General features: G+C 39.7%; 1 protein-coding gene across 2 annotated transcripts in view; it reads left to right on the top strand.

Moving 5' to 3' along the window:
• INPP5A (inositol polyphosphate-5-phosphatase A) overlaps nt 1-24,882 on the top strand; it is a 430,024-nt gene that overhangs the window by 126,174 nt on the left and 278,968 nt on the right. The window lies entirely within an intron of this gene.

Below are 24,882 nucleotides of genomic sequence, written 5' to 3'. Positions count from 1 at the left end.
TGACCCCTAGTTTTTGTGTTCTGAGAAAAGGAGTAAATAACACTTCCTTATTTACTTTCTCCACACCAGTCATGATTTTATAGACCTCAATCATATCCCTCCTTAGTCATCTCTTTTCCAAGCTGAAAAGTCCCAGTCTTATTAATCTCTCCTCATATGAAAGCTGTTCCATACCTCTGATCGTTTTTGTTGCCCTTTTCTGAACCTTTTCCAATTCCAATATATCTTTTTTGCGATGAGGCAACCACATCTGCACACAGTATTCAAGATGTGGGCATACCATGGATTTATATAGAGGCAATATGATATTTTCTGTCTTATCTATCCCTTTCTTAGTCCTTCGAAACATTGTTTGATTTTTTGACTGCTGCTGCACATTGAGTGGATGTTTTTAGAGAACTGTCCACAATGACTCCAAGATCTCTTTCTTAAGTGGTAACAGCTAATTTAGACCCCATCATTTTATATGTATAGTTGGGATTATGTTTTCCAATGTGCATTACTTTGCATTTGTCAACATTGAATTTCATCTGCCATTTTGTTGCCCTGTTACCCAGTTTGAGAGATCCTTTGCTAGCTCTTTGCAGTCTGCTTGGGACTTAACTACCTTGAGTAGTCTTGTATCATCTGCAAATTTTGCCACCTCACTGTTTACCCCTTTTTCCAGATCATTTATGAATATGTAGAATAAGACTGGTCCCAGCAGAGACCCTTGGGGGACACCACTATTTACCTCTCTCCTTTCTGAGAACTGACTATTTATTCCTACCCTTTGTTTCCTATCTTTTAACCAGTCACCAATCCATGAGAGGAACTTGCCTCTCATCCCATGACAGCTTACTTTGCTTAAGAGCCTTTGGCAGGGGAACCTTGTCAAAAGCTTTCTGAAAATCTAAGTACATTATATCCACTGGATCCCCCTTGTCTACATACTTGTTGACCCTCCCAAAGAATTCTAGTAGATTGAGGAATGATTTCCCTTTACAAAAACCATGTTGACTCTTCCCCAGAAAATTATGTTCATGTATGTGTGTGTCTGACAGTTTTTTGTTCTTTATTATCGTTTCAACCAGTTTGCCAAGTACGGAAATAAAGCTTACAGGCCCTTTTTAAAAATTGGTGTCACATTAGCTATAGTAATTTGGTACAGAAGCTGATTTAAATGATAGGTTACAGACTACAGTTAGTAGTTCTGCAATTTCACATTTGAGTTCCTTCAGAACGCCTGGGTGAATACCATCTGGTCCTGGTGACTTATTACTGTGTAGTTTATCAATTTGTTCCAAAACCTCCTCTAATGACACCTCAATCTGGGACAGTTTCTCAGATTTGTCACCTAAAAAGAATGGCTCGGGTTTGGGAATCTCCCTCACATCCTCAACCGTGAAGATCGATGCAAAGAATTCATTTAGTTTCTCCGCAATGGCCTTTTCGTCCTTGAGTGCTCCTTTAGCATCTCGATTGTCCAGTGACCCCACTGGTTGTTTAGTAGGCTTCCTGTTTCTGATGTACTTAAAAAGTTTTTTGCTATTACTTTTAGAGTCTTTGGCTAGCTGTTCTTCAAATTCTTTTTTTGGCCTTCCTAATTATATTTTTACACTTTATTTGCCAGAGTTTAGGCTTCTTTCTATTTTCCTCACTAGGATTTAACTTCATCTTTTTAAAAGATGCCTTTTTGCCTCTCACTGCTTCTTTTACTTTGTTATTTAGCCACGGTGGCTCTTTTTTGGTTCTCTTACTTTTTTTTTTTTTTTTTATTTGGGGTATATATTTAAGTTGAGCCTCTATGGTGTCTTTAAAAAGTTTCCATGCAGCTTGCAGGAATTTTACTTTTGGTGCTGTACCTTTTAATTTATGTTTAACTAACCTCCTCATTTTTGTGTAGTTCCCTTTTCTGAAATGAAATGCTACAGTATTGGGCTGCTGTGGTGTTTTCCCTGCCACGAGGATGATAAATTTAATTATATTATGGTCACTATAACCAAGCGGTCCAGCTATATTCACCTCTTGAACCAGATCCTGTGCTCCACTTAGGACTAAATCAAGAGTTGCCTCTCCTCTGGGGTGGGTTCCAGGACTAGCTGCTCCAAAAAAAAGTTTCCTGATACTTTCATTGACTGCATCTCTGCAACCTGTCCTGAGTTTACATGTACACAGTCAATATGGGGATAGTTGAAATTGCCCATTATTATGGAGTTTTCTATTTTAATAGCCTGTCTAATCTTCCTGATCATTTCACAGTCACTATCACCATTCTTGTCAGGTGGTCGGTATATATCCCTACTGCTCTATTCTTATTGTTCGAGCATGGGAATACTGTCCATAGTGATTCTGTGGTACAGTTTGGTTCATTTAAGATTTTTACTTTATTTGATTCTATGCTTTCTTTCACATATAGTGCCACGCCCCCACCAGCATGACCTGTTCTATCCTTCTGATATATTTTGTACCCTGGTATTACTGCGTCCCATTTATTATCCTTATTTCACCAAGTTTCTGTGATGCCTGTTATAGCAATATCCTCTTTTAATATGAGGCACTCTAGTTCACCCATCTTATTATTTATACTTCTAGCATTTGTATATAAGCACTTAAAAAAACTTGTCACTTTTTAGCTGCCATTACATGATGTAATTGAATGAGACTTTTTTTCATTTGACTGTTTCTCATCAGATCCTAGCTGTATTTTATCATCTTCCAGCCTCTCCTCCTCAGCAGGACACAGGGAATTTCCATTAATAAATCTTCTCCTAAGAGATGTCTCTGTCTGAACCACATGCTCCTCTGCACCTATCGGCTTTCCCCCAGCCCTTTGTTTTAAAACTGCTCTGCGAACTTTTTAATTTTAAGTGCCAGCAATCTGGTACCATTTTGGTTTAGGTGGAGCCTATCTTTCCTGTATAGGCTCACTCTTTCCCAAAAGTTTCCCCAGTTCCTAATAAATCTACACCCCTACTCCTTATACCATCGTTTCATCCACGCATTGAGACACTGAAGTTCTGCCTGTCTAACTGGCCCTGTGCGTGAAACTCGAAGCATTTCAGAGAATGCTGCCATGGAGGTCCTGGACTTCAATGTCTTAGCTAGCAGCCTAAATTTAGCCTCCTGGACCTCTCACCTGTCCTTCCCTATGTCATTGGTACCTACACGTATCACAACCACCAGCTCCTCCCCAGCACTACACATAAGTCTATCTAGATGTCTCGAGATGTCCGCAACCTTCACACCAAGCAGGCAAGTCACCATGCGGTTCTCACGGTCATCACAAACCCAGCTATCTACATTTCTAATGATCAAATCACCCAATACGAATACCTGTCTCTTCCTAATAACTGGAGTTCCCTCCCACGAGAGGTATCCTCAGTGGAAGAGGATACCACAACATCCTCTGGAAGGAGGGTCCCAACTATGGGATCATTTCCCTCTGCTCCAGTTGGATGTTCTCCTTCCCTGAGACTTTCATCCTCCTCAATAGCACAGGTCCCGTCAGATCTTGGGGTGGGACTGTTCTACTGTGCCCCGGAAAGTCTCATCTGTGTACCTCTCTGTCTCCCTTAGCTCCTCCAGTTCAGCTACTCTTGTCACAAAGCCCGTATATGGTCTCTGAGGGCCAGGAGCTCCTTGCACCGAAAATGCACACACATGCCACCTGCCCATAGGGCAGGTAATCGCACATGCTGCATTGGGTGCAATAAACTGGGTAGCCCCCACTCTATTGCTGGACTTCTGCCTGCATTTTCTTTTTACTCCTGCAGCTCGTTCCTTTGTTGCTGTTTTGTTTTTATAAGGGGTGTTTTTTGGCTTTAAGTTTAAGGAATGGTAAGTGTATCTAGCCCCCGCCCTCCCCCCAACACACACACACACACTCACTCACTCACTCACTCACCCCTCTAAACTCCCTCACACTGTCCAGTGGCCCCATTTCCTGTTTGGCAGGCTTCCTGCTTCTGATTTACTTAAAATATTTTTTGCTATTAGTTTTTGTGCCTTTAGCTAGTTGCACTTCAAATTCTTTCTTCCCCTGCCTTATCATATTTTTAAATGTGACTTGTCAGAATTTATGCACCTTCCCTTTTTCCTCAGTAGGAATTGCATTCCAGTCTTTATAGGATGCCTTTTTGGCTCTAACAACCTTCAATACTCTGCTCTTTAGCCATGGAGGCATTTTAGTTGGGTTATACACTTAGTTTGAGCCTCTATTCTGGTTTTTTTAAAGAGTGTCCATGCAGCTTGCAAGCATTTCACCCTTGTGACTGTTCCTTTCAATTTCTGTTTAACTAGCTTCCTCATTTTTGTGTAGTTCCTCTTTTTGAAGTTAAGTGCTACTGTGGTGGGTTTCTTTGGCATTTTTCCTCCTATAAGGATGTTAAATTTAATTACATTATGGTTGCTATTCCAGAGTGGTTCATCTATATTCATCTCTTGGGCCAGATCCTGTTTCATTTAGGAATAAATTAAGAATTACCTCTCCCCTTGTGGGTTTCTGTGAGTAGCTGCTCTAAAAAGCAGTCATTTAGTATGTCCAGAAATTTCATCTCTGGATCCCTTCCTGAGGTGACATATACCCAGTCAATACAAGGATAGTTGTAATCCTCCATTATTTTATTAAAAAGAAAAGGAGTACTTGTGGCACCTTAGAGACTAACAAATTTATTTGAGCATAAGCTTTCGTGAGCTACAGCATCCGATGAAGTGAGCTGTAGCTCACGAAAGCTTATGCTCAAATAAATTTGTTAGTCTCTAAGGTGCCACAAGTACTCCTTTTCTTTTTGCGAATACAGACTAACACAGCTGCTACTCTGAAACCTGTCATTATTTTATTGTGTTTTCTGCCTTTGTAGTCTCTCAAATCTCCCTGAGCGTTTTATGATCTCTGTCATCATCCTGGTTAGGTGGTCAGAATTATATTCCATCTGCTATACTCTTATTGTTCAAGTATGGAATTTCTATCCAGAGTGATTCTATGGTACAGTTGAATTCAGATAATTTTTTTACTTTATTTGACTGTATGCTTGCTTTCATTCATAGTGCTACTCCCCCTCCTGCGCAAATGGTTAACACTTGGTTATAGAGTTCCCATGGCTATAAGGAAGGCAGAATGCACCAGAATCCTGAGTTGCAGTGCTAAATTCACATAGATGAAAGATTTCCCAATCGGTGGCTGCAACTCATGGTCCAAGGCAGGTGGAACTATGGAGAAAGGCCTCTGGTCTGGTTGACTTTTTTTTTCTCAAAGAAAAACATCAGGAACTTAAAAATCTAATCCGCACTGTTTGAGATCTGGGCTGGCATTATTTATGGGTGTCCTTTAAAGCAGGTGAGAGAGTGGTGAGGTCTGCTGCTTTAGAGGTGAGAGGCCATAGGTCGTCTTGCTTGTAAGCAGCTGGGTTCCACTAGAAGGTATAGACCTGAAAGCCAATGGTCCTGTCTTTGACCAGAGAGAATTTGTTTGGAGTGGAGATGGAGGCTTGTTGGCTGAGGGAAAAAGAGAGAAGGCCACATTCTGTTCTCTTGGGACTGTATCTCATCCGTTTGGGTCCTTTTTAAAGGGAGGGGATTAACAGGCTGTGCTTTGTAAGCCAGCTTTCATGTTTTTGCACTGGAATGGTACAATCGAGAGACCAAGTACATGAGGTTGATGTGTCACAGCTCTCTCCTTTGTACATAGAGATGTTTTTGCACTAAGTGTGCAGACAGAGGGAGAAGAGGGAAGACAGGGCAATAAATTAATTGACTGCCCTCTGAGAAAATAGCTTTGTAGAGTTACCCTGTTAGGTTTAAAATTAGAAGATGCACCGCTTTGTGGCTGCTTTGCTATTTTAAACATACTCTGATTTATTTTCTTTGTGGTTCTTGGGACTGCCAAAAATAAATACAATTATCTCCTCATTGCTGTGTTTTTTCCCCTTCTTTTTCTTAGAAAGGAAGCCCCCAAGATTATAGCAATAGAGCAAAATAAAAATAACAATTAGTAGCAATAGGAAACTAGAAAGATGTGTGGGTTGCTGCTATAGACAGACATATTTCTGACTCTACAACCTTTAATCCTATGGTTTGAAATGTGGTTGTAGAGAGTATAACCATATGCAGAATTCACCCCATTTACTTTTACTTTATTTTTGGTAGGAGTTCTATAACTTAGTTTGCACAGTTACTACTTCTCTTATGATCATGTGAGCGAACTGACCTATATTAAAAAGTTAATGAAACAAGTGTGATATTCTAAGGATTTGCCAAACCTGCTTGGAAAATATTTTGATGACAAAGTGAAATAATTTAAGACTGTGGTTCTTTCATGGCATTATAAAGTATTTTTGAGAATATATATCTGATATTTGATTTGCTGTTTTCACTGATATCTTATGTAAAGTCTGAAGAGTTTAGTTAACTGAAAGATTTGCTCCTGAGATAGCAAAAGGTTTGATAGCAAAATGACTTGCTTTCTAATCTAGTGGAAGAACATAAGCTTTTTTGTATTTTGAAAATGCTGTTAGTACTTTGATAATATCGACTTTATGAGAAATTTTCCTACGTGGTTCCTATGCTGTATTTTTCAGTTTCTAATTGTGGTTCGGTCAGTGGTTCTCTAACTTTTGTACTGGTGACCCCTTTCACATAGCAAGCCTCTGAGTGTGACCCCCTTTATTAATGAAAAACACTTTTTAATATATTTAACATCATTATAAATGCTGCAGGCAAAGCGAGGTTTGGGGTGGAGGCTGACAGTTCATGACCCCCCAGGTAGTAACCTCACGACCTCCTGAGGGGTCCCGACCCCCAGTTTGAGAACCCCTGAGTTACGTTTTTTTAGCTGTTGAGGTCACAGTTGGTACAGTCAAGATTGGTATCTTAGTATTTTCCAGTAGCTGATAGTAGTTTGCCTTTAATACTAAAATAGCGTTTCCAGACAGAGCTATGTGAATCCTCCTGATTCCAGTTCCCAGGGTGTTCCATGCATTTTCCTTTCAGTCCACCTCATTTGTGACTTACAACTCACCTGCTTGTAAATATTATCTGCTTGGCACAAAGACATATTTGTGTGTATGAAAAATGACAGATTCCTAGTTCATAGAGAAATCTTAGGTGTAGTTTGTGACTGTGACTGTAGCTTGTGAAGTAGAGCAAGCAGTCACGCTGTGAATGTTACTATGAGAGAAATAGGTGTATATGAGATCCTGGTTATGTCACAACAGACAGGTGCTTAAGAATATTTTCTAAAACTAACCCTAAGGGCGTGTCTACCTGAACGCTTACTTTGTGTATAAATCTATCACATGCTAAGAATACTGCACCCCCTCCTATACCCCATCCACTGCATCAGCCCAGAGCCCACACCTGAACTCCCTTCCAGAGCCTTAGGCTGGTGTGGCGGGAGGACGGGACTTTGATCCGTTCTGGGCACCACCAAAAATTATGCAAACCTGCCACCCCTGCATCATAGTGATATCACAAAAAGCAAATTGGCATAGATCAGTAGTTCACAAACTCTGATTTAGCAGAACTCTTGTTGAAAGTCGTTAGAGAGTTGCTTGCTCACATCTTTTTGTTTTCAGCTGCTTCTATGAGTGCTTAGTGTCTTTATCGCAAAGAAGTGAGTGTAGGCCTCTAAAAGCATCTGGAAATTATGAGAAATAAGCATAGCTGCTTATATAAGGGACTGTTTCTGAACTGAAAAGAGGGAACAGGGGCCATCAGGGTAGAGAAATGTACAGGGAAAAAGGGAATGAGGTAACTGGGATAATATATCCAACTGAAAAGAAGACCAGATGATTGGACATCATAGCTGGGGGAGAAGAGAACCAAGCTACAGGGAAGCATCTGCAAGCAGAGAAGAGTCTCATGAGCCAGAAATATATGAGCAGGGGAGTGGTAGGAAAGACAGAAAGGGCCAGAACAGATGGAAGAGGAAGTGAAAGGGGAGAGAACTTTAAAAACAAAAACAAAAAAAAACCCCAACACTACATGTTGCATTAAAGACAGATGCATTTGCATAGTTGCCTATTACTTTCCCATGTACGCAATTCCTGTAGCTGCCACAAGGGTGTTGTGCAGTTGTGAATAGGGAAAGGTGGTGGTTCACCTGGTCACAGATGGATTGGGAGTTTGTCTACAAAATACATTTTCCATAAATATGTAGTTGATACCTTGGCCAGGTTTGAGACCACCTGTTATACATGATGATCCATCTTTGCATCTCAGGTGATACTACAGCTCAGTCTAGGACACTCGTGTTAATCTAGTTTCTATGTTTTCATAGAATCATAGAATAACAGAGTTGGAAGGGACCTCTGGAAGCCATCTAGTCCAACCCCCTGCCCAGAGCAGGACCAATCCCAACTAAATCATCCCAGCCAGGGCTTTGTCAAGCCTGACCTTAAAACTTCTAAGGAAGGGGATTCCACCACCTTCCTAGGTAACACATTCCAGTGTTTCACCACCCTCCTAGTGAAAAAGTTTTTCCTAATATCCAACCTAAACCTCCCCCACTGCAACTTGAGACCATTACTCCTTGTCCTGTCATCTGCTGTCACTGAGAATAGTCTAGATCAATCCTCTTTGGATCCACCTTTCAGGTAGTTAAAAGCAGCTATCAAATCCCCCCTCATTCTTCTCTTCCATAGACTAAACAATCCCAGTTCCCTCAGCCTCTCCTCATAACTCATGTGTTCCAGTCCCCTAATCATTTTTGTTGCCCTTTGCTGGACTCTCTCCAATTTATCCACATCCTTCTTGTAGTGTGGGGCCCAAAACTGGACACAGTACTCCAGATGAGGCCTCACCAATGTTGAATAGAGGGGAACGATCACATCCCTCGATCTGCTGGCAGATATACTGTATATACTGTCTTGTATAACAACTTATTCTGCAGTGTCTTCTAACTGTGTTTTGCACTTGAAGTGTTGAACTAGGTGATACGAGTGGGATGATTATGATGTCACAAAGTGTATTCTGAAAGGGTGTTCTGAAACTATTGCGTATGACGCAATATTTTCATGGCAGTCAACCATTTAGTAAGACTCTACCACCTAAATGAGCTGTGTGTGAAGCAAAGTCAGTATATTGTAACAGAGACTGCAGTCATTTGATGCAGTACAGCAACCCATTTAGCCTCAGTAATACCATAGGCAGCGGCTCACTGGTGGTGTTCCAGGTTTTGTTACTTACCACTGTGCAATATTTTTTACTTCTGTTTGGAATGTTTCACATGACATTCTGCTAAAGTATATTGCATAATTGTTCATTCATTAGAAAGCAGTGATGTAGACATGTAATGATGTATAGAGTTGTTGCAGGGGGTCTCAAGGATCACAAGATTAACTCTAGTTTTTAGTGTTTAAAGAGAATGCAGTTCACACAGCTGAACAGACTCAAAATAGACAAAGATACTTTTGAAATTTTTCTTGCAAGCCAGTATATGTTGTACCACACATTTCATAGAGTGGAACATGTGGTCAGGGTGGAAAAGTAAATAAAATAGAGACGTTCTGATAATGAGGCATAATTCAATGAGATCCTAACAAGGTGAACAGTTTGAAAAACACTGGTGTAGAACCTTGCTTTAGCCGTATCTCTGGCTGAGGATATGTTGTGGATTATGCTCTGAGCAGGTGGTAAGCTTGAGAGAGTGCATGGATGCAGAAACTTAAAGGAAGGGAATCTGCAGAACCAGACATAATGGAGGAGGGGAATGTATTGGGAGCTAAAACAGAGAGGGGGTGAAATTCCAGTGGGAGAATTGAAGAGTTGGGGCAAACTCCAGAGAAGGAAAGTGGGGAGTTAGAGATAGTGGAACATGAGTAGAGGGGAGAAAGGGGGAGGACATGAAAATGGAAAGAGGTGATGTAGGCACAGGGTGACCAGACGTACCAATATTAGAGGCTTTGTCTTCTATATGCAACTAGTCCCCACTCCCGCCCCCTATCCCCCCCCCCACCCCCCAGAAAAAAAAGTGTACCAATTTTTCACACTTGCTATCTGGTCACCTTATGTAGGGAATTGGGAGCAAGGAGAAAGATGTGTGTGGCAAACTTAAGGGAGAGCCAAGTCAGAAGGATGGGGAGAAATAATAGATTTGACGTGTTAGAGGAGCAAGAAACTTGAACAATTTGTTTACCTTGGAAGTATGTAAATGAGGTAGAGTATTTATTGATATGCAAATTAGGCTATGTCATCACATGCACAAAATGTCCAGTTTTCCAATTTTGCAGACTTAACAGGTATGAGCAAGAGAAAAATAGGAGGAATGTGGTAAGTGCCAGAAGCACAACTGAGGAACCCTGTTATATGGGCCCCACGTGTCTGGAAGAAATGCTTCGTGTTAATCAGATGTGGACTTCTCCATCTGCACTGGATCAGTATTTACAAAATGATCCCTTGGAAATGTGTAGTAATTTTAGAAAATTTCTTGGTAATCAAGGATATGGCAGAACTTGTTAGTCAGCATAAAAGAAATAAAATCTTTAGAGGTAGAATGTTTTCTGATCCATCTAACAGGTGACCATACTGCTTAATATGTTTGAGACTAATTAGAACTTTTATTTGTATTACAAAACAAAATAAAAATGCTTGCCTAAAATCTAGAGGTCAAATTAACATTGTCGCATGTGCAATTAGTTTCTCTTCTGTGCAGCACAGCATGTACATTTAATTTTGGGGGGGAAAGACAAAGAAAAGCATCTCAGAAAGTTCCTTCTTTAATAATTTGATCTAATTACAGTAGATCTAATCCTTACTTTCAACGGAAGACTTAAGCGGAAGGATTTAATTACAAAAATCGACAAGCCTTAAATGTTTAAAATTGGGCTTTTTTCAGATGGACCTTTGAATTGAGCTCCAGATTCCCCAAGTGAAGACGAAAATAGCTTTCTACTTTATAAATGTAACAGAACCTAGGTGTTCTTGGATTTTCTTTAAGGTAGAGCTGAATGTTTCTCTAAGGTATAGCTTCACTTAAGATTTATTTGGTTCAGTGACTTCAGTTCAAGTGGAAAAGACTTGAGGGCAGCCTGGCTGGCTGAATAGGAAAAAAATCTGCTCTTTTATCATACATGAGCCTGCAGCCAGCTCTGTTAGTGACATCATGGAAACTTGTGGTATCCTGTGTATACAGTAGTAAGAAAATGTGTTGCCCACATAGACTGTCTCTTTGGTGCTGTTATGATACAGCAACAAGCTGTGACTTGGCATGCCATTTCTAACAGACAATAATTTAAGTGGCATGTCATTATCATTTCTAAATAAAGAGACTTGAATTTTTAAAAAATATGTGTTTGAGTCCAGTGAACGGGGGAGGTGTCAGAGAAACATGCTTTTCAAAACCATGTCGCCATTTCCCGTTTTAAATTTGTGACTACTCAGAGTGAGTTGCATTTAAATCACCCTGAATTTGCTGAATCATTGCTTGAAATGGTATTTATACCCCATATTCTGAATATACCCAGTTCCCTAGACTGAGGCTAGAAATCTTAGGACCAAATCACGTTTACTTTACCCACATGAGATGTCAGAGAGCTTGCTTGTTAGGGAAAGCAAATGGGATCTGATATTACAAGATTATGCAAGACTTTCATATTTTGGGTATTGAGCCCAATATAAGTATCTCCTTTTTTTCTTATTGCTGGTTCTGACTATATGTTAGTGTATGGTACATAAATAGATTACTTTTAGATTTTGAAAACGATCACAATATGTTTTAGTTTTTAACATTGCCTATTACTTGTGAAGATGGACAGTATATCAGGCAATGAATTATACATTCTCTTCTCCAGAAATAAGCCATTACAATATATTGAACAACAGAATGATTGCCAGAATTCCTTATTGTATTTGCAGTCCTTCACCTTACTTAGCAAGAGTGGGAAAATAGCCTTGTCAAAGAGGTGAGACACCCTCTTGTAGAGTACTACTTTTTGGCAAAAAAACAAGTGTGGAAATACATATAAAAAAACTTCTAGGAGCCAATTGAAATTGTAATGGTTTAAATACTTTAAGACTATCTGTGAAAAATAGGTAATATTATGTAAAATAAATTGTACGCATTTTAAAATGTTTAAGGCTGCAGTAAAACTAATTACTACTTTTTCTTATTAAAAAGAATCTCAGTTTTGAGGGGCAACTGTATTGTGTATGTTACACATCGTAATACAATTAAAGTCCCATATTTGTGTATTGTATAATACATATTTTGTATATGTGTGTTGTGTAGAGTGAGATAATACATGATGTCAGAGAGAGGTACAAAGGTTTTTGAGATTTCCCAAATAACTTGCTTAGGGCACTAGACAGTTATTGGGAGACTCAGGTTCAAGTCCCTGCTCTGCCACAGACCCCCTGTGTGATCTTGTGCAAAGAAGTTAGTCTCTCTGTGCCTTAATTTCCCATTGGTAAAATGGGGATAAAAGATTTTTCTATCTGGGATGTTGTGAGAGTTAATACACTAATAATAGTGAAGTTCTCAGCTACTATGGTAATAAAGAACATAAAAGTGACACTTCTGTCTTTAACATGATATGCATATCACCACAATATACGTGTAGGTTGAAGTACACTCAGCATTGTTAAAAAAAAAAAAAAAAAATCACTGATGAATTTTGTCAATGACTACTTTCAGCCATGATTATGAGGATGATTGTGAGAAGCGTGGAGAGATGTGAATTAAGAGTATTTCACAATGCCAAGAGTTACTGAGGTAGAATTTAAGATTGTTTAGAACATAAGAATACAAGAAAGGCCATACTGGGTCAGACCAAAGCTCCATCTAGCTCAGTATCCTGTCTGCCCACAGTGGCCGGTGGCAGCTGCTTCAGAGGGATTGAACAGAGCAGGAAATCAAGTGATCCATCCCCTGTCGCCCATTCCCTGCTTCTGGCAAACAGAGGCTAGGGACATCATTCTGCTTGTTGTGAAATTTGGTACCATTTTGTGCAGCAGAGTACATGGGGTCCTGCATGGAAAGTAACCAACTACTAGACTACCCCCCCGCCCCACCTTGTAGGGGGCTGACAGCTGAGGCCCTGAAGTTGCAGAGGTCACAAAAAAATCACGGAATCTGTGATAGACTTGTTGCCTTAACTGGGAACACAAGTTCTATAAAAGGGTAAAGTAGAAAGCTTGTTTACAAAAATTAAGAAAGTGTGTGTGTGTGTGTGTGTGTGGGGTGGGGGGGACACCTACTTTCTGGCTGTTTTCTAGCTGGAAGAAGTTAGAAAAACAGGAAGAAGGTATGAAAAATGGGTTTCCCTCACTTTCTCACAGTTTTTCCTTCCCTAACCCTCCATTTTCCAATTGGGAGAAACAGTGGCAGGAGGTTATTTTAGTTTTTGTTTTGTTTGAGAAAAAATAGTGTGTTAAATACCAAAACTGAATGGGAAAACTAAAATTATTTGGTTTCCAAAAACTGAAACAAAACACACATCAAAATGAAGTATTTTAACAATGCTGAAATTTTCCAATCAAAATTTGTGAAAATTGGCATCCTCTTACAGAAAATTTTACAACTTTTTATGCAAAGAATTTTGACCAGCACTAATAATTTATAAAAAGATTTGTGTGATAAGAACATTATGCTCAACTACGCCTATTTCAGAAACTGGGGTCCTGATTCGGAACTCATTTACACCACCTTTACACCACTAAATTTCCCTTGACTTCAGTGAAGTGCACCAATCTGAGTTCAGAATAGGCCTTTGAGATGTCTTTTGCTAAAATACTAAGCTATTAACAATACAGGTATAGGGATTATTGGGCCATCTATATCGTTAAATGGCATTTAGCCTTAACTTCTATGAATTTTAAACCCTGAAATGTTCATTATTCATTATAATGAAGAAATTGTTCATATATTATAATGGAAAACTAATAAAAGGTAATGAAGCAGAGTCAGTGTGCTCCTAGCTGAGATTTATAGGTTAACTTGGAAGGAATTTTAGTAAATAATACTTTTTGAGCCAACTCTCTTCGATACTATACACTCATACTATACTGTTCACTCATTAAAAGATGTAACATATTTTAGGTATTAAGCTTCATATTTGCTATCATTTTAATCCCTCAAAGATCAGATTATGAACTGGAAGAATGTTTCCCATGCCTAAGTGGGGTGAATGTCAGACAGCAAATGCTTATACTTAGTACATTATAGAGCATACAACATTTCACTAATGTCATTGTGATCGATTCAAAAGATTGCTCTTTTACTCATTCTTCCTGCATGTGAGGGGTTACATGTCAAACATGATGCAGGTCTCTGGAACACATTTAAAAATCTTATCTTACTTGTATTTTACTAGCTTATTAATGGTTATTAGCTAGATAATTAAAGGGAGGTTATAATGAAGAAAACATTTATATCAATTAAAAATTTTTAAATGGCATTTTTTACTCTGTGTTTATTATCAATTTAGCAATAATCAGTTGCTAAATATGTTTCTTTTCATTGTAAGATATATGTGTTTGCTTTACAAGATAAAGTAGTTGTAATTGTTTTCTAATTATGGTAATTTCATACAGCTATCTAAATGGATAAGATCAGTATCTGTTATCTAAAATTCATTTGAAACAATACATGAGACAATGTGATACAGACTAACACAGCTACCGCTCTGAAACATGAGACAACGTGTTGCTAGAGATCACAAATGAGTTCTATTATGAATGTGGGATTTTATTTACAAGCTTGCTTTATTTGGTTAAAAATTTATCTCCAAGCTATTGAAGATAAATAACAGAAATATCCAAAACACAGTTCCTGGTAGTAGTGGGGGACTTTAACTACCCAGATGTCTCTTGGAAAAGTAATATGGCAAAACACAAAATTTCCAGTTGTTTTTTGGAGTGTGTTGGGGACAACTTTTTGTTTCAGAAAGTGGAGGAATTACGCAGGGGAACAGCCATTTTAGTCTTCATTCTGAGCAACAGAGAGGAATTGTTAGTGAATCTGAAGATGGAAGGCAATTTGAGTGAAATTAGCCAGGAAATGATAGATTTCATGATTCTAAGGAAATGAAGGAGTGAGAGTAGCAGAATAAGGACTATGACTTCAGAAAAGCAGACTTTACCAAACTCTGGGAACTGGTAGGTAAATCTAAAGGAAAAAGGAGTTCAGGAGAGCCGGCAATTTCTCAAGGAGACAGTATTAAAGGCACAATTACCAACTATCCCGATGTAAAGGAAAGATAGGAAGAATAGTAAGAGGCCAATATGGCTCCATTATGAACTCTAATACAGTACTGTATCCTGAAAATAAAAAAAAAGAATCATATAGAAAGTGGAAACATGGACAAATTCCTAAAGAGTACACAAGAATAGCACAAGCATGCAGAAACAAAATCAGAAAGTCTAAGGCACAAAATGAGTTATATCTAGGAAGAGACATAAAAAGCAACAAGAGGAGGTTCTTTAAATACATTAGGAGGAAAAGAAAGTTGTTGGTCTTCTACTAAGCAGAAAAGGAAAGCTAAAAACAGATGACATCAAGAAGGCTGAGGTGTTAATGCCCATTTTGCTTCAACCTTCACCAAAGAGGTTAATAGTGACCACATACTCAACATAATTAATATTAACAAGGGGAAGGAGTGCAAGCCAAAATAGGGAAAGGAAAGGTAAAAGAATGTTTAGATAAGTTAGATATATTTAAGTCAGCAAGGTTTGATGGAATTCGTCCTAGGATACTTAAGGAACTAGCTGAAGCAATCTTGGAACCATTAGCAATTATCTTTGAGAACTCCTGGGGAATAGGTGAGGTCCCAGAAGACTGAGAAAGGCAAACATAGTATCTATTTTTAAAAATGGGAACAAAGAGGACCCGGAGAATTATAGATCAGTCTGCCTAACTTTGATACCTGGAAATATATTGGAACAAATCATTAAACAATCAATTTGTAAGCATCTGAAGAATAATAGGGTTATAAGGAATAGCCAGCGTGGATTTGTCAAGAATAAATCATGCCGAACCAACCCAATTTCCTTCTACTGGCCTAGTAGATGTGGGAAGCAGTACACATGATGCACCTTAATTTTAGTAATGCTTTTGACACAGCCATACTTGACAGTTTCGTAAACAAACTAGGAAAATGTGGTCTAGATGAAATTACTATAAGGTGGGTGCACAACTGGTTGAAAGACAATACTCAGTGGGTCGCTGTCAAACTGGGAAGGTGTTTCTAGGGGGTCCTGCAGGGGTCAGTCTGGGGTCAGGTACTATTCAGTATTTTCATTAATGACTTTGATAGAGTGAAGAGTATGCTCATAAAATTTGTGGATGACTCCAAGTCAACAATGTGATGTAGTTGCAAAAAAGGATAATATGATTCTGCGCTGTGTTAACAGGAGTGTTGTATGTAAGACACTGGGGGTAATTATCCCACTGTACTTGTAGGGTTGCCAACCTTATACTTGCAAAAAACTGAACACCCTTGCTCGGCCCCCTGTCCTGCCCCTCCTCCGAGGCCCTGCCCTCTGCTCACTCCATCCCTACTCCCTCTGTTGCTTGCTCTCACCACCTTGCTTGCTCTCACCACCTTCCTCACTCACTTGCTCATTTTCACGGGGCTGGCTCGGGGGGGGATACGGGAGGGGGTGAGAGCTCCAGCTGGGGGTGCAGACTCTGGGGTGGGGCTGGGACCGAGGGGTTCGGAGGGTGGGAGGGGGATCAGGGCTGGGGCAGGGGGTTGGGGCATGGGAGGGGGATCAGGGGTACAGGCTATGGGTGGTGCTTACCTCAAGCAGCTCCTGGAACCAGCGGCATGTCCCCACTCCGGCTTCTTTGTCGAGGCCCGGCCAGGTGGATCTATGCACTGCCCTGTCCACAGGCGCTGTCCCCGCAGCTCCCATTGGCTGGGAACCACAGCTAATGGGAGCTGCGAAGCTAGTGCTTGGGGTGGGGTCAGTGCGTGGAGCCAAGGCAGGCCAGGAGCCTGACTGAGCCGCCCCGCGCCGCTGACCAGACTTTTAATGGCCCAGTCAGCAGTGATGACTGGAGCTGCCAGGGTCCCTTTTCGATCGGTCCAAAACTGGACACCTGGCGACCCGATGTACTTGGCATTGGTGAGGCTTTGGCTGGAATGCTGTGACCAGTTCTGGGCCCACACTTTAGGAAAGCTATGGACAAACTGAAGAGACTCCAGAGGACAGCCACAAAAATGATGGAAGAATTAGAAACCCTAACCTGTGAGGAAATGTTGAAAAAAACTGGGCATGTTTAGTCTTGGAGAAAAAAAAATGAAAGGGGAATGTAATAACACTCTTCAAAATATGGTTAAGGGCTGTTATAAAAGAGGACCGTAATCAATTGCTCACAATGTCCACGGAAGGTAGAAGAAGTAGTAATGGGCTTAAACTGCAGCAAGGGAGATTTAGGTTAGATATTAGGAAAAACTTTCTATCTATAAGGCAGTTAAGCTCTGAAATAGACTTCCAAGGGAGCCTGAGGAATCCTCCTCATTGGAGGTTTTTAAGAACTGGTTGGACAAACACCTGTCAGGGATTGTCTAGGTTCACGAGGTCCCTTCCAGCCCTACATCTCTTTGCTTCTATAAAAAGTTGGATCTGGGTTCAGATTCTGAATGTACCCCTTACAAAGTTCACATGTCTTTTTGCCTGGGGTTTTCTTTAGGCTCATCTCTACTTCAAAATCTCATTACGATTGAGAGAGAACTGAGTGATCTATAGCATTTATTAATATGATCTTTTTAATGCATACAGTTAACTCACTAATGCCAATTTGTGGTCTAAATAAACTGTAGTGAGGTCTATCATGTATGGGAAGAGAACATTTGTTATTCCCTTTTTGTGTCATCCTCCTTTGCTGTGTTAATTCTAATTTAGATTGGAACTGATTTTATTTTATATTCCTGTGGCGGCCTATTAATAACATGCAGTATTAGTGTGTGGAAGCTGTTGTGTTTTAAAACTGCGAGCACTACTTAGTTTTGTGCTTTAAGCATTGCTGAGCCCACCGGCTCCACTAATATCTGCTCTGCTCTTACTGTTGGTTTGACTGATATTGGCTGTTCCTTTAATGGGTTGACTGCCATAGATAAACAATGAATGGATCTTGACCTGCTGCTCATGGCTTGAGGACAGATTAAAATACTGTCACTAATAATATCACTTGGAAGTGACATACTGTCTGTTGCTGATAAAAATCTGCTTATTGATTAACTCATTAGTATCTGACTGGCACTTTTCTGTAATGAATTATTTTAAAAGAGATGATAATGCCACCTTTCCCAGAATGACTGACTTGTTCAGCTGTAGAGCTGATTCACTGTTTTACATTTTGTACTGGAATTCAATTCATGCTATTGAGTTATATTGGTATAGTGGAAAGCAGTATACGGAAAGTTGGTTGGGACTTCAATTTCTCTCTTGTCTATGGACAAGCTATTGTATTTTAAATTCAGTTTAAATTTAGGGCATCGCCTCTGATCCTGATTTATGGCAAGGAAACTTAGTTGTCACAATCAGAAATAAAGGCTTTTGTTTTTCTGTCTTCAGTTTAAGTGGCAGTGTGTGTCTTCATAGATGCGTATTTTTCCTTAGTACTCTGGTAAAGGAAGAAACAGATTTTAAGACTTACAATAAAATAAAGCTAGTCAAGGTTTATTTACATAACTGGAAGTGTAACTGCAACTGTTTATTTTCTGTCCCTTGTGAAATCAGATTTGTAGGATTTCAGCAACAGGAGTAAGTGTGAAAAAAAGAAAACCTGTATATTATGTGATCCTTCTTCATTGTGATCTGTTGAAATTAGACATTTTAACAGTAGCCTTATCCATCCCCTGGACATTTCTACTGCCCTTCACCACCTGTGTAGGACAAGAGCCTCTCTCTCTCTCTCTTCTAAGAGAGTGGGCTATGAAAACTGCCAAGTCTCACTGTGAATCAGCAGCAGGGAGCATGGAGTCCCAGGTGGAGAGCCCCCAGCTCCCTGGTGTCCAGGATGCAGAGAGGACTATTAATTTATTCACTCTGACTTTTAGTAAGATAGTATGCTCTATGAAGCCAAGTCATTCTCTTGCTGTGTGTTTATACAACACCTAACAAAATGGCCTCAACATTACTGGGACCTTTGGATGCTACTGAAATAGAAATAATAAATGTGTATTCAGAATTCTAAATATGCTATGTAGTCAGTCTGTGTGCACCAGAGCATGTAAAATAACTTTATATTATGACTATTTTTCTAAAAAACTTAAATGTAACTCTGTTTTTTTTAGATTTGTCCATCTTAAATTATTTCACAAAAGACAGACCATAAATGCAGGTTGTGTAGACAGATTTTAATGTGTACCCCAAAACACCAAGTCCAGAGTGCTCTCCATCACAAAAACCTTTTATTGTTCAATAGACAATGTTTTAGTAGCACTGGATATGTTCAGTTTGAACAAAGGCCACAAAGACAAAAAAAAATAAGCCATGTTATTAGTGAGTGTTTATCTAAAACGAGTAAATTTCCAGGTGCTGCATATTTGACTTGGTGCAGGAACTTTATTGCTTTATCTAATTCAAATATTAATGAAGCATTACATTTTCTGTGCTATTTTTAAAAATGTAGTGTATTAAACAGTATACCTAATGTACAAAATAATGAAAAACAGCAATACTAAATCTCTGAATACTTTTTATTTAAGCTAAATAACTATGGCTGTTAAGAATAGCAGAATTATTTTTGCTCTCGACTAGGGTTGCCAGGCATCCGATTTTCAACCGGAATGCCCAGTAAAAAGGGACCCTACTCCGGACGCTTTTTTATAAACTGTTTCTGTGCTGGGATTTTAATTGTCAATACTCTGCTTATCCAAATGTGTGGGTTATCACTAAATTTGAGAAAGATCAAACAGACAGTGGACTTTGTAGAATAAACCATCTACAGAGACATCAGCTTGGTAGGTGCGAATCCTTAAAAGCTCAACGCCATGTCCAAGAACTTAATTTTACATCCAGTTCATGGCAATGGCTAATTTAAGAGTCATATATCTTTTTTAAAACTAAATTTAGCTTAGTGCTAAATGCTAACTTAATTGCAGTTTGTAGTGTGATTGCCAGCAAAAGAGCTGCAGGGAAGAACACACATAATTGCAATGTAGGCAGAAGACATTTATAGTCAGAAGTTTAGTGTTTTTTGTTTGTCATGTGCTATGTAATTTTATTTCTAAACATAGTGTGATTTTAAAAACATGTGATGAGGTGCATGCACTCTACCCTTCTGATAGTTTTGCTTAAGTAAATCATGTAAGTTTAGACATTTGTTTGCTGTAAAATTATTGTAGTTCGTTTGCAGAAATTATGTTTCTGTGATCCCTTTATGGTCTTTGCTCCCTAAAATCTGGAAGGCGCAGGGCACCTCTTCTATATAGGAAACAAGTAGGAACAGCCTCTTCCAGACTGCGAGCCTCCCATACACAAAATCAGTTTACAAGGCAAGACCAAAATCTTTCTTTTAATTTCACCTCTCTTTATCTTTCAATATGATTTATCACTTGCAGTGGTGTAATTTAGGAGCAACTTTGTTGAAGTCAGTGAGATAAAACTGGTGTAAAAACAGAATCAGGCCATATAACTTCTTTTAAAATACCCATTTTTTGTGGGATTTAAAAAAGCATTTAGGTGCCTAAGTCCTATTGACTTGCAATGGAACTTTGCACATTGGAAAATGCTACCATTTATAGATTGGAGCAGTATACATCTTTCTAACACATATTTGAAGTCCACTCAATAACTACTCATTTTTCACTTATGCATACTACTATCCTGTACAAAAGTGTTTTAACATGGGATTAAAGTATAGAAACCATTTAAAGAAAAACATGTTACATCAGTGCAATGTCCTACATACAGTTTAGTATAAGGGTGCTTGACTAGTTACAAGAAATTCTGCTCAGGATTATTGCAGATTCAACCAGATCACTTTCAAGGTGACTATGCTGATGAGAAAGAGACTGGTGATGTTTGCATTTTAGTCATAAGTTATAGTATAGTGCTTTTGAACCAAGGCCATTTTTTAACAATCTTTTTCTCTTTTCTCCATTTCATTGCTATGTGAATTAATGAAATAACTTGGAAGGAAACCATAGTTATATTAGTGAGATACTATTCTCCTTTAAAGAATCAGGTTTCCATTCACTTAGGACAGTGGTCCCCGAACTTTTTACCTGGTGCTCCCCCTTATCCCTGTCCACACCTCCCCTCCCTGTGAAGCTGCGGCTGGGAGCAGGGCCGTGTCTCCGGAGTGGGGGGACACAGGCGAGGTAAGGGGGCAAAGGGTTGTGGTGAAGCCTCGGCTGCCAGCTGGGGCCCTGGGCATGGGGCCAGTGGCCGGAGCCTTGGGTTCCGGGTGTGGGGCCAGCAGCCGGAGCCGAGGCCAGGAGCGGAGCTGGGTGGAACTCCCTCTCCACCCCCTGTGGGTCCCAGCCACACCCCCGCCCCCCAACATTCCTCCATGCAGCCCACAGTTTGGGGACCTCTTACTTAGTAACTGACCTAGAATAGCATATTTGCTGCTCAAAAGATCAATTCTACCTATAAGTTTTTAGGTGCAGGAACGAAGTGATAGATAATTGAAATCTGAGGCACTAATCTAAAGCAGTTGGTATTCGGTTACTGAAATTTAAGTATTACTGTCTTTGGCTCCTGGATTCCCCACCTGTGTGAAAGCATATGTGATTAACAAATGAACACCCAAAATCTGTAGTTATGCTTTAAGTGTGGAGTTTGCACATTTTCTCCCTTGGAGTTGGCAGGCTGGGTAGGCAGGGGTGGGTATTACAGAAGGACAGAAAGTGGGCAGAGAATTTGGGGGCCATTACAGCCCCCAAAATTTAAACTTCAGGCGGCTGAACAGTCAAGTTTTGTGAGTAGAGAACATGCTTCTCTAATTCACCATTTGTTTCTGGACTTTTTGTTAGGTAGAATAATGCACAAAATAATTAATGGAGAAGGCAGTAGACTGGAGAAGAAATTGTGTTTAAGTGAATGGTGGGGCTCTGAAATTTTGTTCTTAGACATGCCAAATAAATGTTCTGGCCCAGATCTTAGAAATATAGGACTGGAAGGGACCTCGATAGGTCATCTAGTCCAGTCCCCTGAATTCCTGGCAGGACTAAGTATTATCTAGACCATCCCTGAAAGGTGTTTGTCTAACTTGTTCTTCTGTCATACCTGCATCGAAATCTATACGTGGAGGTTTGGTGGAAAGAGGGCCAGCGGTGTCCACATTGCAGTGTCCTCTCTACCCCATACCGTGCAGAGGGGCCTTCATGATCCAGAGATGCAGATTGGGCAACTTGCGGGACGTAGTGGGTTGGGTGGGAGTGGGGCTGAGGAGGACACACAGTTCCCCTTCTTTCTAGCCATATAGATTCCCTGAAAAAGAAATTACAGTCTGAGGTGGTAGTCTCTCTTCCATCATGCCAGAGGCCAGAGCTGATGTAAAAGTTTATAGCCACTGCATGGATGGCCCTCTGGCCTCGGACAGATCTCTGTGAACTGGGAAGCTATCAAATTTAGCAGCAAGTCCCATAGTCTTTTCCACAGGATCCAGATCCTACCTTCTCTGATGTAACAATAGAGGGAGGAGCTCTGTGAGGGTATCTTTGCAGAGATTTCCCTTTTATTCCCTTCTCCCAAGTTATGCCCCTGGGCAGGGTGGTCTAGACCGTATTAGAACCCTGTAGTTTTGTATATTTTAACTTTACTAAAGTATTTTTACTCAAAACAGGTTAAAATATTAAATTAAAAATATTGGTTTAACTTTTGGGAGTTAGACAGTTATAAAATAATTGATTTCATTGCCTGCTTTTGCAGGAACTGCAGTATCATCTTACAAATGTGATAGAAATGTTTTTTGTTCAGTGTCATTGTTGGTACTGTGTATTGTGCTAAACACAATGTTACTTGCACGGTATAGCTGACAAAAATGACTCAATTAATAGTGTGGCCTTAACCGTTCAGTTCACAAATCCTAATTGTTTTGCACTCTGCTGGACAAGGAGGTCAGACCTCTGGTTACCAATTTAGAGTAATGCAATTTTGTCAAGATTACAGATCACCATTAAGTTGCTAAACCACTGGTTATTTCTGATAGCTAATCTATATTCACCAGGAAATTCCAATAATATATAGTGAAAGAATGGCTGCTGAAAATAAAAAGAATGTGTTTTAAAGTCTCAGTGCTTCTAGATAACTTGTGAATGCTACTGAGTTCCTTTATTCCAGATTAGTGTATGTGGTACTTAGGGATGGAGAATTAGAACATAAGAACGGCCATACTGGATCAGACCAAAGGTCCATCTAGCCCAGTATCCTGTTTTCCAACAGTGGCCAATGCCAGGTGCCCCAGAGGGAATGAACAGAACAGGTAATCATCAAGTGATCCATCCCCTGTTGCCCATTCTCAGCTTCTGGCAGAGGCTAGGGACGCTATCCCTGTCCATGCTGGCTAATAGCCATTGGTGGACCTCGCCTCCATAAATTTATCTAGTTCTTTTTTGAACCCTGTTATAGCTATTAACATAACCTGAGCCTAGACTAGTTAGAGATTTCCCCCCAGTAGTTCTGCCAGCAGTCAATTGACAGTGGCATGCCCCCTCACGGGAATTCCATGAGGCGTTGTATCTCAGGTACAGGAAGAATGTGGCCAATGTACCTACCTTCCAACAGAGTATAGTATCCCACATCTTGGAGCGCTTGGGTAGGAGGCGCAGAAAAGAATGAGCGGAACCATAGTAAGGTTATTTGCTGTGCCCCTGCCAACTCCTGCAGTTGTCAAAAACACCTTTTGATGAAAGTGGTGTAAGACTGAGCCAGGTTAGGAGGCATATATGTCCTCTGACTATTTCCCCGAGGGAGACAGTCAACTGTTGTGATTAGCCATGTCATGGTCAGGTCTGAAGCCTGAAGGAGCTTTTGTGTGTCACACGTTGCTGAAGTTGGTCTGCCACCATCTTCACAAAAGTCTTTTATAGGATAGTAAGTTCTGAATCTGGATGAATTCACCATTATTAGTCTTTCTCAGCAAAAATACTTTGTGTTTAGCATGTTTTCCAAAGCCTTTTGTCTTTCAGTATTGGCTAATAACCAATTGCATTTCTAGCATTGGATTTTTTTTTTAAAGCTAATAGAGTATAAAAAACCTCAGACCAACAATAAAGCACATATTTTGTTAATTTTCTTTTTGCAGTTCAGTACTGTGAGCACTTGTTCACTCTTGAATTTTTTTATTTAAACTCCTTTGCTCCTATATTTTTCTTCAGCTTGGTTGAAAAATAGAAACGCCTATGGATATAGAGATAAAATCTTCCCATTTCTCCCAGTTTTGCCAAATCCATGCATTCAAAAATCAAGCCCCAAATTGCAATGAGATCAGCTTAATCATGATGTTTTTAAAATAAATTATTGGACTTTAAAAAAATATTGTGTCTTCTGGTTTTTGAGCCTTCTGAGAGAAAAGTGTGATTGTTTCAGGTTCAAAGTCCAATCTTAAATGTGTCTGCAAAAATGCAGATTTCCATGTCTGCTCTGTACACATTGCTTAATTTTTAAATGAATGCTGACAATGTGCAAAGCTAACTGGTGCTCACTGAGGGTAGATTAGTATGTGCTGTGTGGGCAATTATATTGGTCAGTTAGAAGCTACTCATGTTCTATAGTGATTGGGGCCATATAAGCACCTAACTAGACAGACATATATTGAAAATACCTGCTGTGCTGCAGCTAGGTGGATGAGATGATGCATGTGCTTGTATGTCTGGGGACAAGGGCTACAAAATTGTATTTTCTGGAAAGTAAATATTAACTTAAGTCTTTTTGAAATTTAAAGTCAGTACAGTAGAACCTCAGAGTTATGAAAACCTCAGGAATGGAGGCTGTTCGTAACACTGAAAT

The sequence above is a fragment of the Lepidochelys kempii genome, chromosome 7 (assembly GCF_965140265.1).
Source record: "Lepidochelys kempii isolate rLepKem1 chromosome 7, rLepKem1.hap2, whole genome shotgun sequence".
NCBI classification, from domain to species: Eukaryota; Metazoa; Chordata; order Testudines; family Cheloniidae; genus Lepidochelys; species Lepidochelys kempii.
The sequence above is the reverse complement of the archived record's forward strand: the minus strand, read 5'-3'. Positions and strand labels throughout refer to the sequence as shown.